The sequence below is a fragment of the Rhinoderma darwinii genome, chromosome 5 (assembly GCF_050947455.1).
Source record: "Rhinoderma darwinii isolate aRhiDar2 chromosome 5, aRhiDar2.hap1, whole genome shotgun sequence".
NCBI classification, from domain to species: domain Eukaryota; kingdom Metazoa; phylum Chordata; class Amphibia; order Anura; family Rhinodermatidae; genus Rhinoderma; species Rhinoderma darwinii.
This window is the reverse complement of record NC_134691.1, coordinates 216404187-216418375: the sequence shown is the minus strand read 5'-3', so window position 1 is coordinate 216418375 and position 14189 is coordinate 216404187. Positions and strand designations below refer to the sequence as shown.

General features: G+C 40.8%; 1 non-coding gene and 1 pseudogene across 1 annotated transcript; both read right to left on the bottom strand.

Moving 5' to 3' along the window:
• Window positions 1-271: 271 nt before the first annotated feature.
• Window positions 272-444, bottom strand: LOC142654458 (U2 spliceosomal RNA; annotated as a pseudogene).
• A 13326-nt stretch (window positions 445-13770) lies between these two features.
• Window positions 13771-13953, bottom strand: LOC142654423 (U2 spliceosomal RNA). The gene has a single exon (XR_012849039.1). It is a non-coding gene; the product is annotated as a U2 spliceosomal RNA (small nuclear RNA).
• Between the last annotated feature and the right edge of the window lie 236 nt (window positions 13954-14189).

Sequence of the window (14189 nt, the reverse complement as noted above, 5' to 3'; positions counted from 1 at the left end):
TTACCTAGGAAGAAAGAGGAAAAGGGAGGTGAAAGAGCAGTTCAAAATTGAAATGCTAGAAACACAGACACACACACACAACACAAGAGGTGGCAATCTATTAATGAAGTAATTTAATAATTAGCTCATTATCACACATTACAAACGTGCAGTGTATAAAGGCATTGTACAACAGGCAACATAATGGGAATAAATGACAGATACAATCAGCAAGAAAAAATTGCAAAAACAAAAAGTGCTTGTCAAATCTGCTTTTAGTCACTGGATTAGAAAGGAGTGCAGCGGTCCTGGAGGTACTGCAATACTAGGTCAATGCGTGGAGTGAACAGAACAAGCTCTATTTCCATCTCCCTGTTCTAAAAATCCATTTAATATGTGGTCCCGATAGGGGATATATCAGATATTAAACTGATCAGAACAGATTTATTTTTTACAAAAAGTTTTTATTGGTCAAATACAAGTACAATATACATCACAATACAATCATAACAGTGTCCGTGTCATACAAGCTTTCCATATTACACAAGAAATGTACAAAATAATCACACCCAATGTTTCCATGTCTTAACTTTCCAGACACCCTGAGAATCTGACCCAGACCGTTTACAATCAAGCTTGTACATAAAATATAATCTACTGAGAAACCATTTAATACAGTCATCTACAGACATATTGTCCTTTTTATAAACAAGAATATTCCGTGAGTCCCATAAAGTTTCACACAGGGCAATAGTGAACATTCACACTAATCTGTGTTGCATTGACATCATAAGATCGACCACATGCTGACAGGCAGAAAAAATGCCAGTAAGTTCTGAAAATAAAAGTTTTAAGTTATTAATGACCTGTTTGGCAGAGGAACAACCTTAGAGCAAGTGTAATACGGTTTCTATGTCACCGCAGTTTTCCCTCGGACACTGATCAGATGGCGCAATATCTCAGTTTTAACTATGCCTCTGTTGGAAGCGCCTCATGAGAGATAACCATGTCACCTTCCTTTGTTTGGGTGACACCGGCAAAGCACTAACCATTTTTAGCCTGAGAGCTAGATAGGTCAGCTATGTTTGTGACAATTTCTTCCTTCCGGTACCATTTCAGAATATGAATCTTACTGGTGCATAGTAATCCCAAGTTTTCCAATTTATATTTATTCTTGAAATATTGTAGTGTTAAGTAAAAAGGAGGCGCAACAAAGGCCCAAGGTTTGGTTCTATCTAACGGTAACCAACCCCATTTGTCAAACATCCAGCCACCCAAATATCGGATCATGTAACCGGCCCATCTTTTGGATAGTACTAACTTGTATATTAATAACCAGTAGTGCATGTGAGATAGAAAGGTAATGTCAGGAAAATGCAGACCACCGTTAATGGGTAATTTCATACATTTGACATGAGCAACTTTCTCAGCTATTGAGCCCCATAGTAAGATACACAATATTCAGGTTATTTGCTGTATCCACCTGCTGGAGGGAGTGAAAACACAGGTGATATAAAAGATCGTGGGCAAGATGACTGCCTTTATTATGAGCACCTTCCCAAAAAGAGACATTTGTCTGGTCTTATAGAAGTTCAGCTTCTGTGTTACTCTTTCACCCAACTTCTGAAAAGATTGGCTACCTTTTAACACCTTATCATAATGAGCCCCTAAAATAGTCAGTCCCTGTGGGTCATGGGGCACCTGGGAGTCTTGTACCAGTGTGACAGCCGAAAAAGTGGAGTATTTACATTTATCCCAGTTTACAGACATGGCCGACACATTACAGAAAATACGTAAATGTAGTTTTGCTCTTTCTCAGGTCCGCTTGGGATGTATTAACTAACACCACATCGTCCATATAGGCCAGTAATTTTACTGCCTCACCTTGAGATCCTGGGAGAAAGAAACCTTTTATTATTTTTTTTTTAATGACAGACTCAATAAAAGTTTCCATGACGCTAATGAAAAGTACGGGCGACAAAGGGCAACCCTGTCGCACCCCATAACAAACCCTGAAAGGGTCACCTAGGGAACCAATAACCTGAACACAGCTGGTAAACTCCGAATACATACTTTGAATAACTCGCAGCATCTGTGGAGGGATACCAAAAGCACGTAAAACAAAATAACAATTTATGTGAAACTGTGTCATACGCTTTTTGCAGATCAATCGAAGTAAGAACTAATAGCAAACGATTAGATAAAGACGTATGAATAATATCCCTAACCAACAAAAGGTTTTCATGAATACGCCTACCAGGCACTGCACAGGTCTGAGCAGGCCCGATAAGATCTGGTAACACAGCGCTAAGTCTGGATGTGAGAATTTTCGCCACCACCTTGTAATCTACATTTAGCAAAGAAATAGGGCGCCAGTTTTTAACATCCCTACGGTCACCCTTTTTGTATAATAAAGTAATCACCCCATTCTTCATAGAAGCAGATAATTCCCCTGTAGACATAATCAAGTGAATGATTTTGACAAAAGCTATTTTGATGACATCCCAAAATGTAACATAAAATTCCTTAGATAACCCATCTAAACCTGGGGTCTTATTATTCTGCATGGACTTTAAGGTATTCAGAACTTCTTGCTCCGTCACAGGTGCCACTAAGGAGGGGACAGCGGTATCATGGACCTGCTTATCAAGGACAGAACAATAGTCATTAATTTCTTCACTTGAAACAAAATTACGAATACAATGCAGAGTAAAAGTTAGATATAGCAGGTCCCACATCTGGACCCTGCACCTCATTGCCTTGGTCATCTAAAACAGTTTTGAACACAGAATGAACACAAACAGATTTTTTTAAAGAAATACCTGGTGCAGCGCTCATTTTCCTCCATATGCTGCACCTTAGCACGAAACATAATGCTTTTACCCCGTCGAGCAAGGCTGTCATTGAAAGCCTGTTTGGCAGTTTGTAATTCGTCATAAACATCAATCCCTTCGCTTTGTAATTTACCCAAAACCACAAGATTGTTAATTAGTTTTGTATACTGCCTTCTTTGCTGTTTGGCCAAACTCCTGCCATAGCGCTGGAAGAAGGAGACAACATTAACTTTTACCCAATCCCACCACAACAGAGGTGAGGCGAAAGAGGTTTCTTTTGAAACCCATACGTTAAATTGTGTTTCAAACAAAGTATCAACATCGGGCTTCTCTAAAAGTATGGTGTTGAGTTTCCAAAACTCCTTACCTTGCACAGTTGCACCCTGTAAGGACACATCACACAACAAACCCACATGGTCGGAAAACCCAACATTAACAATGAAAAATTGCATAACCGTAAAATGAGATGTGCAAAACATAAAGTCAATGCGCGATTTTACCTTGCCATGATCAGCATAGTAGGTGTAAATAGGAACAGAGAGGATGCCTCCAGCTCACCTTGTAAGTGGACTTGTGTTTTGTAGTTCCTGCGCACGGGTCCTCGTGTTGGCACACGACTGGCTGAATATGAATGAAGGAAAAGAGTTGGATCCAGCGCTGTTTAGAAGTTAAAAATAAACTAATTCCAAGTTTTAATTGTCCAATGTTTAAAACAGGATCGAAAGGAAGTAATAATAGTGTCCTGGAATGCAGAGAGTATATGAATAAGGTAGATAGACTACGCGTATCGAACGCTTGCTGCGTTCTTATTCATGGCCTTTGTTAGGCTACTGAAGTGTATGCTATGTTTATATATCCAGTTTCACATGTGTTTTCTTGATTGCGTTCCAGATGAATTTCTATAGTGGAACGCAAGCTGAGACTGACGTAGTTGACTGACATCTGATTTGTGGAGCAGGTTTTCTCCGTAATGGTAAGTATTTGACTCATTGAATTAGAGAATATACAGGTTAAGCTTGTTGTTTTTTTCGAGGTTTTAGTCCTTTTCTAATTGAAAAAACCTTGTTGTTGAACTTGAAATTTATAGTATACATTATACTTTTGTTCGTATACTTATGTTTCTTGCGAATTTGAGAACCGATGTATGTAGATTCATAAGTTTATACCGCAGACATATCTTGTGTTTGTGACTATTTTACAAACAACGTACATGTCAATGTATTATTTAAAAATGTGCGCTATTTGTAAGTATTTCTGTGTCTGAGAATAAGTATGAAATATATGAATACGGACATGTTAATTAATGTGCAGACTTGTTATATATATGAAACCTAAAATTAAGCTTATGATGATAACATTTCGTTTTTATCAGTAATGGAACATCGGTTCCTTTTTTAAATTGAGGCCATTTGGAACTCTAGTATTCAATCGGAAAATCCAGTATGCCTCCCTTTGGTGAATCTTGTATTTTATATCTCCTCCTCTTTTGGACTTATGAATTTTTTCAATTGCATAGCATCTGAAGGTGTTAGTTGTTCTTTTATGATAATAGATGAAATGTTTTGCCGCATTTGAAATATTGCTGATATTGGGGTTTCTGATATAACTTAGATGTTCAAGTATACTAATTTTTAGTTTGCGACTAGTGCATCCCACATATTTTAGGTTACATTCGGTACATTCTATTATATAGACTACCAAGTCAGAATTGCAATTTATGTAGTTTTGTATAGTAAATGTTTTCGAATTATTTGAATTAGAAAAGGTTTTGGAGATGTTAGTGTACGAACAAACTTTGCATGGATGTTGTCCACATTTAAAAAAGCCTTTATTTTCCAGCCAGGTGGTTTTGGGTTTTGTGGATTGGAATAAGGTATGGGGACAGAATACTGCCAAGTGACGGGGCTTTGCGAGCCACTACTCTACATCCTTCCCTTAGGATGGATCTCAAGCTGTCATCTTCCATTAAAATGGGTAGGTATTTGTTTATGATATGTTTGATCTCATAGAATTGATTACTCTGTTGAAGGACTAGAGTGGGTTTGTCTGAGTCCAATGTTTTGTGTTGGTTGGACTGTTTAAGTAAGTTGGCTCTATGTGTTTTTGCAGTAATACTGTCTGCTCTCTTAAGGGACCATTTGGGGTATCCTCTGTTTGTTAACCTTGTTTGTATTTGATTTTTTTCTTTTAAATATTGATTGAACGAGGTGCAATTTCTCTTCGCGTGATACATTTCTCCCACCGGAATAGATTTTATGGTTTGCTTGAGGTGGTTGCTGTTTGCGTGTAGTATTGTATTCGCACTTGTTGGTTTGCGATGAGTTTTTGTTTCTATGACTTTGTCATCTTCGCCTTTAAGGTCTAGGTCTAGAAATGTGATGTTGTTTTTGTCATGATTGTGGGTGAATTTGAGATTGTATGTGTTATTATTTAAGAATTCAATGAATATTCAGAGAATCTCTAGTGACTGGTATAGTGCCAAGGGACTGGCGCAGCGCAAATGTGGTGCCTATTTTCAAAAAGGGCTCTAGGTCTTCCCCAGGTAATTATAGACCAGTAAGCTTAACATCCATCGTGGGGAAAATGTTTGAGGGGCTATTGAGGGACTATATACAGGATTATGTGACAATAAATAGCATTATAAGTGACAGCCAGCACGGTTTTACTAAGGACAGAAGTTGTCAAACTAACCTAATCTGTTTTTATGAAGAGGTGAGCAGAAGTCTAGACAGAGGGGCCGCTGTGGATTTAGTGTTTTTGGACTTTGCAAAGGCATTTGACACTGTCCCCCATAGACGCCTAATGGGTAAATTAAGGACTATAGGTTTAGAAAATATAGTTTGTAATTGGATTGAGAATTGGCTCAAGGACCGTATCCAGAGAGTTGTGGTCAATGATTCCTTCTCTGAATGGTCACCGGTTATAAGTGGTGTACTCCAGGGTTCAGTGCTGGGACCACTATTATTCAACTTATTTATTAATGATATGGAGGATGGGATTAATAGCACTATTTCTATTTTTGCAGAAGACACCAAGCTATGTAATATAGTTCAGTCTATGGAAGATGTTCATGAATTGCAGGCAGATTTAAACAAACTAAGTGTTTGGGCGTCCACTTGGCAGATGAAGTTTAATGTAGATAAATGTAAAGTTATGCATCTTGGTACCAACAACCTGCATGCATCATATGTCCTAGGGGGAGCTACACTGGCGGATTCACTTGTTGAGAAGGATCTGGGTGTACTTGTAAATCATAAACTCAATAACAGCATGCAATGTCAATCAGCTGCTTCAAAGGCCAGCAGGATATTGTCGTGTATTAAAAGAGGCATGGACTCGCGGGACAGGGATGTAATATTACCACTTTACAAAGCATTAGTGAGGCCTCATCTAGAATATGCAGTTCAGTTCTGGGCTCCAGTTCATAGAAAGGATGCCCTGGAGTTGGAAAAAATACAAAGAAGAGCAACGAAGCTAATTAGGGGCATGGAGAATTTAAGTTATGAAGAAAGATTGAAAGAATTAAACCTATTTAGCCTTGAAAAAAGACGACTAAGGGGGGACATGATTAACTTATATAAATATATTAATGGCACATACAAAAAATATGGTGAAATCCTGTTCCTTGTAAAACCCCCTCAAAAAACAAGGGGGCACTCCCTCCGTCTGGAGAAAAAAAGGTTCAAGCTGCAGAGGCGACAAGCCTTCTTTACAGTGAGAACTGTGAATCTATGGAATAGCCTACCACATGAGCTGGTCACAGCAGGGACAGTAGATGGCTTAAAAAAGGGTTAGATAATTTCCTAGAACAAAAAAATATTAGCTCCTATGTGTAGAAATTTTTCCTACCCTTTTCCCTTCCCTTGGTTGAACTTGATGGACATGTGTCTTTTTTCAGCCGTACTAACTATGTAACTATGTAACTATGTATCGATATCGCCACTCCATATAAATAGAAGGTCATCTATATATCTTCCATACCATTCAATATTTTCTCCATGTGGGTTATTGGTAGAAAAAATAAACAATTCTTCCCACCATGACATGACCAAGTTTGCAATAGATGGTGAGAATTTAGCTCCCATTGAAACACCTGTTAGCTGAAGGTAAAAATCTCCGTCAAATTGGAAGTGGTTATGTGACATAAGAAACATATGTATGTCCAGAATATAAATTTGAAAATCCTGACTATAGGTGATATGTGCTGTTAAGTGATATTTTAGTGCAGCATATGCAACTTTATGCGGGATTGATGTATATAATGAAACTACATCGCATGTTAACCATGTGTAATGTTTTCTCCATCTTTTGTCCTGGAAGGCACATAGGACATCCCGTGTGTCTTTCAAGAAGCCTGGTGATTGTTGGGCTAGTGGTTGTAGCAGGGAATCTAACCACTCAGACAGTTTCTCTAGGAGAGACCCTATTCCGGATACTATGGGCCGCATGGGTGGAGGAATAGTATTTTTATGAATCTTAGGCATAGCATGAATGATTGGCATAATTGGATGCTCAATGTAGATATAGTCCAGTTGTTTTTGGGTGAGGAAACTACCTGTAAGACCTTCATTTAGTAACAATTTCATTTTGGATTGTATTTTTTCAGTTGGATTAATATCTAATTTTTTGTATGTATTGTTGTCTGATAGTAGGTCTAATATTGATCTCCTGTAGTCTTTTTTTATCCATAACCGCTATGCCTCCTCCTTTATCCGATGCTTTAATGATTAAATCTTTGTTGTCTTTTAATGATTTAACGGCTTTTTTCAAGCGGATAGGAAGATTAGATTCATGTTTGTTTCCTTTGATATTGTCTGATAGATCCTGGAGTTCTTTTTCTACCACTGTTTGAAAGTGGTCCATGGATTCTGTTCTTGATGTTGTGGGATAGAACTTTGGATTGGTTGTGAGAAAGTTGCTGGCAGAACTGGTCACTTGTAGTGGTAAGACTGTGTTCAGACTCTCAAGGCAGACCACTGTTTTTAATTCTTGAAAAGAAATTTTTTTCTTATGATGCTCATTTTCTTTCCCAGCATCATCTCTAGTGAAGTCATACAACAACCTATACGACTAATAGGAACATATGACATGGCGGACCATACAATTAAGAATATATTGGAAAAACACTGGAAAATTCTCCAGATGGATGCAGATCTAAAAGGGATAGTGACACCAAGGGCACAAGTCACTTATAGAAAGGGAAGAAGCATTGGGGATCAACTCATGCATAGTCACCTTAATACCACACAAAAAGAAGGGTGTTGGCTAAATCGTAAAATAAATGGGTGTTTCAGATGTGGACACTGCAGGGCATGCACATATATACAAACAGCGAAAGTGTTTAATAGTGCCAACACAGGAATTCAATATCCAATTAAAAGTTTCTCCAATTGCAGTACCAATAATGTAGTGTACAAAATTACTTGTCCATGTCCTTTGGATTATATTGGGAAAACAACGAGGGATTTTAAGAAAATAATTTTGGAGCACATAGGTGATGTGCGACATAAAAGAGACAAACCAGTATCCCGTCTGTCCACCTTAAACACAAAGGTAACCCAGACTGTCTTAAATTCATAACAATAGAATGGCTACGACCATCTATAAGAGGTGGAGATATAGATAGAAGCCTATTACAGAGAGAATCGAGGTGGATTTTTAAATTGGGCTCGATGGTACCAAACGGGTTAAATGAACAACTCGATTTTGGATGTTTCATTTAAATCCACCTCACATCCACTCCACAAAACAATATAGATAATTAATCTATACAATATGAATCTTGTTATACAGTAACAGTGGAATATAATCTTTATTTAGCCTTGAAAGCCTATTTCAACTTCATAACCTACTTGATTGTTAACATATTTGCTACTTAAATATCCTCATTTTTTAAGTCACATGACTACCTAAATAAGGTTTTTTCCTCAAAATAAACAAGCTTTTTTCCGATTGCCCCTTGAGCATTTGTTGCGGGTCTTGGCTACTCTGTGTGCGATGTATATCATCTAGATCGGCGCCTTAGTGCCGTTCGCGCAGCTGATGCCCTGTATTAGGGTCCCCCCCCTTTTTTCCCCTAATCCAATCACCACTACTTGGTTTTATCCTCCTATTAATACATGGACAGTTGGTCCATTTACTCTCTCGCTCACAGACCCGTGGCGTCGTAAGGGCGGCACGGATCTGTTTTACGAGAGAGTTACTATGGTTACGTCACAGCCAAGCTGTGGCTGTCACGTTACCTAAAGAGGGGCTAGTTAATCTATGTTCCCCTACTGACATCCTGGCAGCGAACTTTGATCGCTGCACGGATGCGTTCATCATATCTCCTATTGTGAGACATAGGAGGTTAGCTTCGAGTGGGTTGTGGCGGTGAGACACAGTGTGGCCGGCAGCCAAGTCTTTGCATGAACTTGGTCTGTTCGTGTGAAGCTGGCTGGCGGTCGCGGGGTGGATCGCCGCGTCACAACAGATACACGCCCCTCCAGATACGTCACAGGGAGGTGTGGGAGGTGGGTTGATCCCATGGGGGGGTGTGTCAGGAAATATAAAAAGCAGTGCAGTGACGGCACACGCCAGGAACAGGCGTCTTTTTGTTTACCTCCAACTTGGAAGGACTAAAATTCTTGCCACTGCAAGAATGTTTTAAACAGGATACCCCTTGCCACTGCAAGCAGGCTCAGACCTATGAGCCTTCGTTTCATACTAATTGACAGCAATACTGATCTTTAGGCAGCTAAACCTCAAATTTGGATACAGCTGCTGCTTTGACCCATCTCCCCTGAGGAACTGCCTGGTCAGCAGGGAAACGTGTTGGGAGAAATATTTACCATCTATCACTTCAGGAGAAGCCATATAACCATCCTCGGACACATTGACCAAAAGGACTACCAACTGAAAATAAGGGGTAGGAGGGCAACTGCCCCAGGCCTTTTACTTTAATCTATATATGTGGTCCTTGCAAGAGGAAAAGATATTGGATAAAACCTCCTGATGAAAGTGATTATAATACATCATAATACTAGGAAACCTTATTCAAGGCGGACTGATATTTTCTTGCTGTCTTCAGAAATTTTGTTTGATTTTGATATAAATCATTGAATACGAATTGGCGTGCAGTATTGGCATTTGATATCCTTACTCATTGACACATGTTTGTTATCTATTTTAAACAAGTTCAGTAAAAGTTATATTTTATTACTCCGGATCTATTTTCATTTCTTTCAATATTACGGAGAACGAATTTATCTCTATCCAGGTGGGGGATATACAATACCACGAATATATCACCAGCATCATCTCTAGAATTGGAGGATTGCATTGAGGTACATATTGATTCTTTGTTGGAGATTGATTCATTGTTAGTTACTTCTGATGTAAAAAAGTGCCGTTTGATGGGGAGATTGTGTACAAATTTATTGATGTCCAACAGAGTATTAAATGGGTCGAAGGTATTGCTCGGAGCAAAGTTGAGACCTAGTGTCTATGCTTCAGTCTGTGCCTCTGTGAGAGGGGTAGATGATAAATTTACGACGTTCAGATTTAATGTTGGAATTTGCGGGATCGGAGGCGACGGCTTAGGTCCTGGTCTATTCTGTCTGTGTTTCCTGCCGCCCCTCCTGCCTCGTTTTTTGACATGTGAGTGGTGTTATCATGTCTGTAGTTGTTTTTGGAATGGGATCGAATATTTTCTTCTTCTGAATAGGGTCAGAGTGATGTGAAACAGCACAAATATCCTGGAGGGAGAAATTCTGTAGGATAGAATTGAACAAAGTTCCAGTGCTGTCCAGTTTGCAGGTATTTGTGGTACCACAGCGCCCTCTAATGTCAATAATGCAATTGAAGTCTCCTGCAAGTACAGTTGGTTTTAAAGTACCTGGCAGAAAAACGTTTCAATGATGAAAAAAGTCTAAACGGTCGGACCTGTTTGCGGGGGCATAAACATTAAACAAGCGAAATGGTGTCCTGGACAAGTCCATGTCGAGTTGCTGAAGCCGACCTGGTATTAATACAGTATGATGGAAACAGTTCATCACAGAAGATTTGAGAAGAACCTTGACACCAGTATTTCGAGTTAAGTCTGAAGGGGCCCAATAAGCTGGTCCAGCTTGCCACTCCAAGACGGAAGGCATAACATTTAAGGCACCCTCCTGGAGACAAATCAGATCCACAGGCTGAGTACGTAAAAAGTCTAAAACCTCAGCCTGCCTGGTTGTCGAGGCAATGCCCCGGACATTAAGGGAAAGCAAACGTAACATTTGAAAAAAAACTATATACAGTAACAATACCACTACAACAGTCAGGGAGGGCCATCGGAAAAGCCACATACCTCCTGCAGAAGTTGAACACCAACGGAGTCCAGAAAGTCAGAAGACGGGGAGATTGGAGGCGGGTCCTGGCGAGGCAGAAGAGCCCTGTTCTCTTCAGAAAAGCAGGATAATGCACTGTAGCGGTTAGGGCTGGCAATGGAATCCATCATCTTTTTCTTTTTCAAGCGGGTCAGAGCCTGGGCCATAGGTAGCTCAATTGCGGGTGCCTCAGGCTCTACCTCAGCTAGCTGGACCTCCAGGAAGATGGGACCTCATCCGGATTGGACGGCATCAGCATAGCTATGATTCGTCATCATTCCTCTGGGGCAGGCTCGCACCAAATGTTCTTTGGAGCCACACAAGTCACAGGTGTGAGGTTGAGAACAGTGCCCAGCATCATGGCTCCCGCTTCCACAATTCCAGCAACAGTTACCAGTCAGGCAGGACTCCTTGGTGTGCCCGAAGTTCAGACACTGCCGGCAGTACTAGGGAGAAGGAGGCAGGAGGGGGACAAACTCCACCGATTCCCTCAGGGTCCGGATGAAATCACACCCAGAAGAGAAGCTTGACGTTGGGAATGCCGAAGATGTTCCTCAGCTTGTTCCCTCCTCTGACGCTGCTACAGTATCGCTGCAGGAAGGCCACCACATGCGCCAGCTCCGTGAAGGGGTTGAAAAGGTGGAGGGTAATCGGCTTCTCATCCATCTGCAACAAAGGTATGAGGAGGAAATCTCTCAGCTCCGGCTCCGTCAGCAGCTCTTTGCTTTTCTCAAAGATAGTCAGGTATTGTCCATTTGTCTCGAAAGAGACATTGAAGAAGCCATGGGCAGCACTATCTTGCAGGCAAAATATATCAGTCGCTCTTAGTTTCAGCATCCTGAAAAGGATGGTATGAACGAAAGGTCCAAGTTCGTATCGCCGATTGCAGTCTTGCTTAACCAGAAAGCGGATGGTATTCCGGATGCCCTGAGCCTCCATCCTCAATGATCCACTATCTTAGCCAAAAGATCGAGAAGCGATAACTCGAAAGTGGCACGCGTTGGCAAAGCCTGGGCAATGCAGCTGTTCAATCCTTGCAGAGATGTAGCCAACTTCTCGGCATCTCCATGGGGGCTCTGCCGGCTCACACAGGCAGGTGGGGAAAAAAAGGCTGAAGAGGAAGCTAGACATGCTTTGCTTCTTTTGCTTGCACCACAATGCTGTGCAGAAATCATAGGAATCTACATAAAAACGCCTTCCTGGCAACGCCCAAATGCCCTCCTGCCGTGCAGACAAACGCTAGGCAGCAAGTGCATGCCCACCGGCACCCCTTTTCCCTTCACGTCTTGGATCACCTGCAATACAGTGCCAGCTGACCAACACTGCCTGGGCCCAGGCTTGTCTGTCTGAGGTCCATTTATGATGCCATAAAGCTTTATCTTACTGCTGAGGGGCCCCACTATGACACGCGCAAAGTTCCGTCACAACCTTCAACTATAGGTTGCTGCTCGCTCAGTGTTCCTTTTGATGTTGACTGAGCAACATGTGCTTGTCTTGTCCGCACAGCTAGCTGCCTCCTGGAGGCCACAAGAGGGAGACAGGGGACTGCAAAATGGCAAATAGGCATCCCCAAACTTTACTGGCAACTTCTTCTCCTTCCTCCTCCACCCTGTTAGGGTATGTTCACACGGCCTATTTACGGACGTAATTCGGGCGTTTTGGCCCCGAATTACGTCTGAAAATAGCGCCTCAATAGCGCTGACAAACATCTGCCCATTGAAAGCAATGGGCAGACGTTTGTCTGTTCACACGAGGCGTATATTTACGCGCCGCTGTCAAATGACGGCGCGTAACTAGACGCCCGCGTCAAAGAAGTGACCTGTCACTTCTTTGGCCGTAATTGGAGCCGCTATTCATTGACTCCAATGAATAGCAGCGCTAATTACGGCCGTAATTGACGCGGCGTTCAAGCGCCTGCACATGCCGGTACGGCTGAAATTACGGGGATGTTTTCAGGCTGAAACATCCCCGTAATTTCAGCCGTTACGGACCCCCGCCGTGTGAACATACCCTTAGTCTTCCAGGTAACATAGTAACAAATCCAAATTGGTGGTGTCTTTGTAGGCGAGGGTTTGTTGCAACTTAAATTCTTACTCTTTGGAAATCTAGGGAGGAGAGCTTGTTCCATCCCATCCATACAGTGCACACAGGTCCATTCTGTCAGGTGCAATGGCTGCTTGCTGCTCCCCTACTCCACTCCACTATTCCACTACTTGACTGTGGTGCTGCATCAATCAGTGGCTGTGGGCTGACTGGCTCAGGCGCAGCTATTTACCTTACCTAGGAGGAGGGAGGAAAAGGAAGGTGAAAGAGCAGTTCAAAATTGAAATGCTGGACACAAAGAAACACAGACACACACACGCACACACACACACACACACACACACACACACACACACACACACTCACACACACACACACAGGTGATGGCAATCTATTAATGAAGTAATTTAATAATTAGGTCATTATCACACATTACAAAACATGTATTGTATAAATGCATTGTACAACAGGCAAAATAATGGGATTAAATGACAGATACAATCAGCAAGAAAAAATAGCAAAAACAAAACAGGCTTTTCAAATCCGCTTTTAGTCACTGGATTAGGAAGGGGTGCATCGGACCTGGAGGTACTGTAATACCACGTCAATCCGTGGAATGGACAGAGCAAGCTCTATTTCCATCTCCCTGTTCTAAAAATCCATTTAATATATGGCCCCAAATAGGGGACGTATCAGATATTAAACTGATAAGAACAGATAAGGTTTCAACAAATTTTATTGACAAATATACATACACAGAGAATACATTTTCATAGAATAAAAATTCAGTAATGAAATGCTTGTTATTCATTTCATAAAATAATTTTTGTTGAATAAAATTCTGTAATAAAATGTTTGCTTGTACATTCATCAGTGATAAAAAGTTTAATACATTTCATTAAAAAAACTTTTTGTAAAATATAATTCAGTAATAAAATGTTTATTTTTAATACATTTCATTAAAATGATAAAAGCAATACATTTT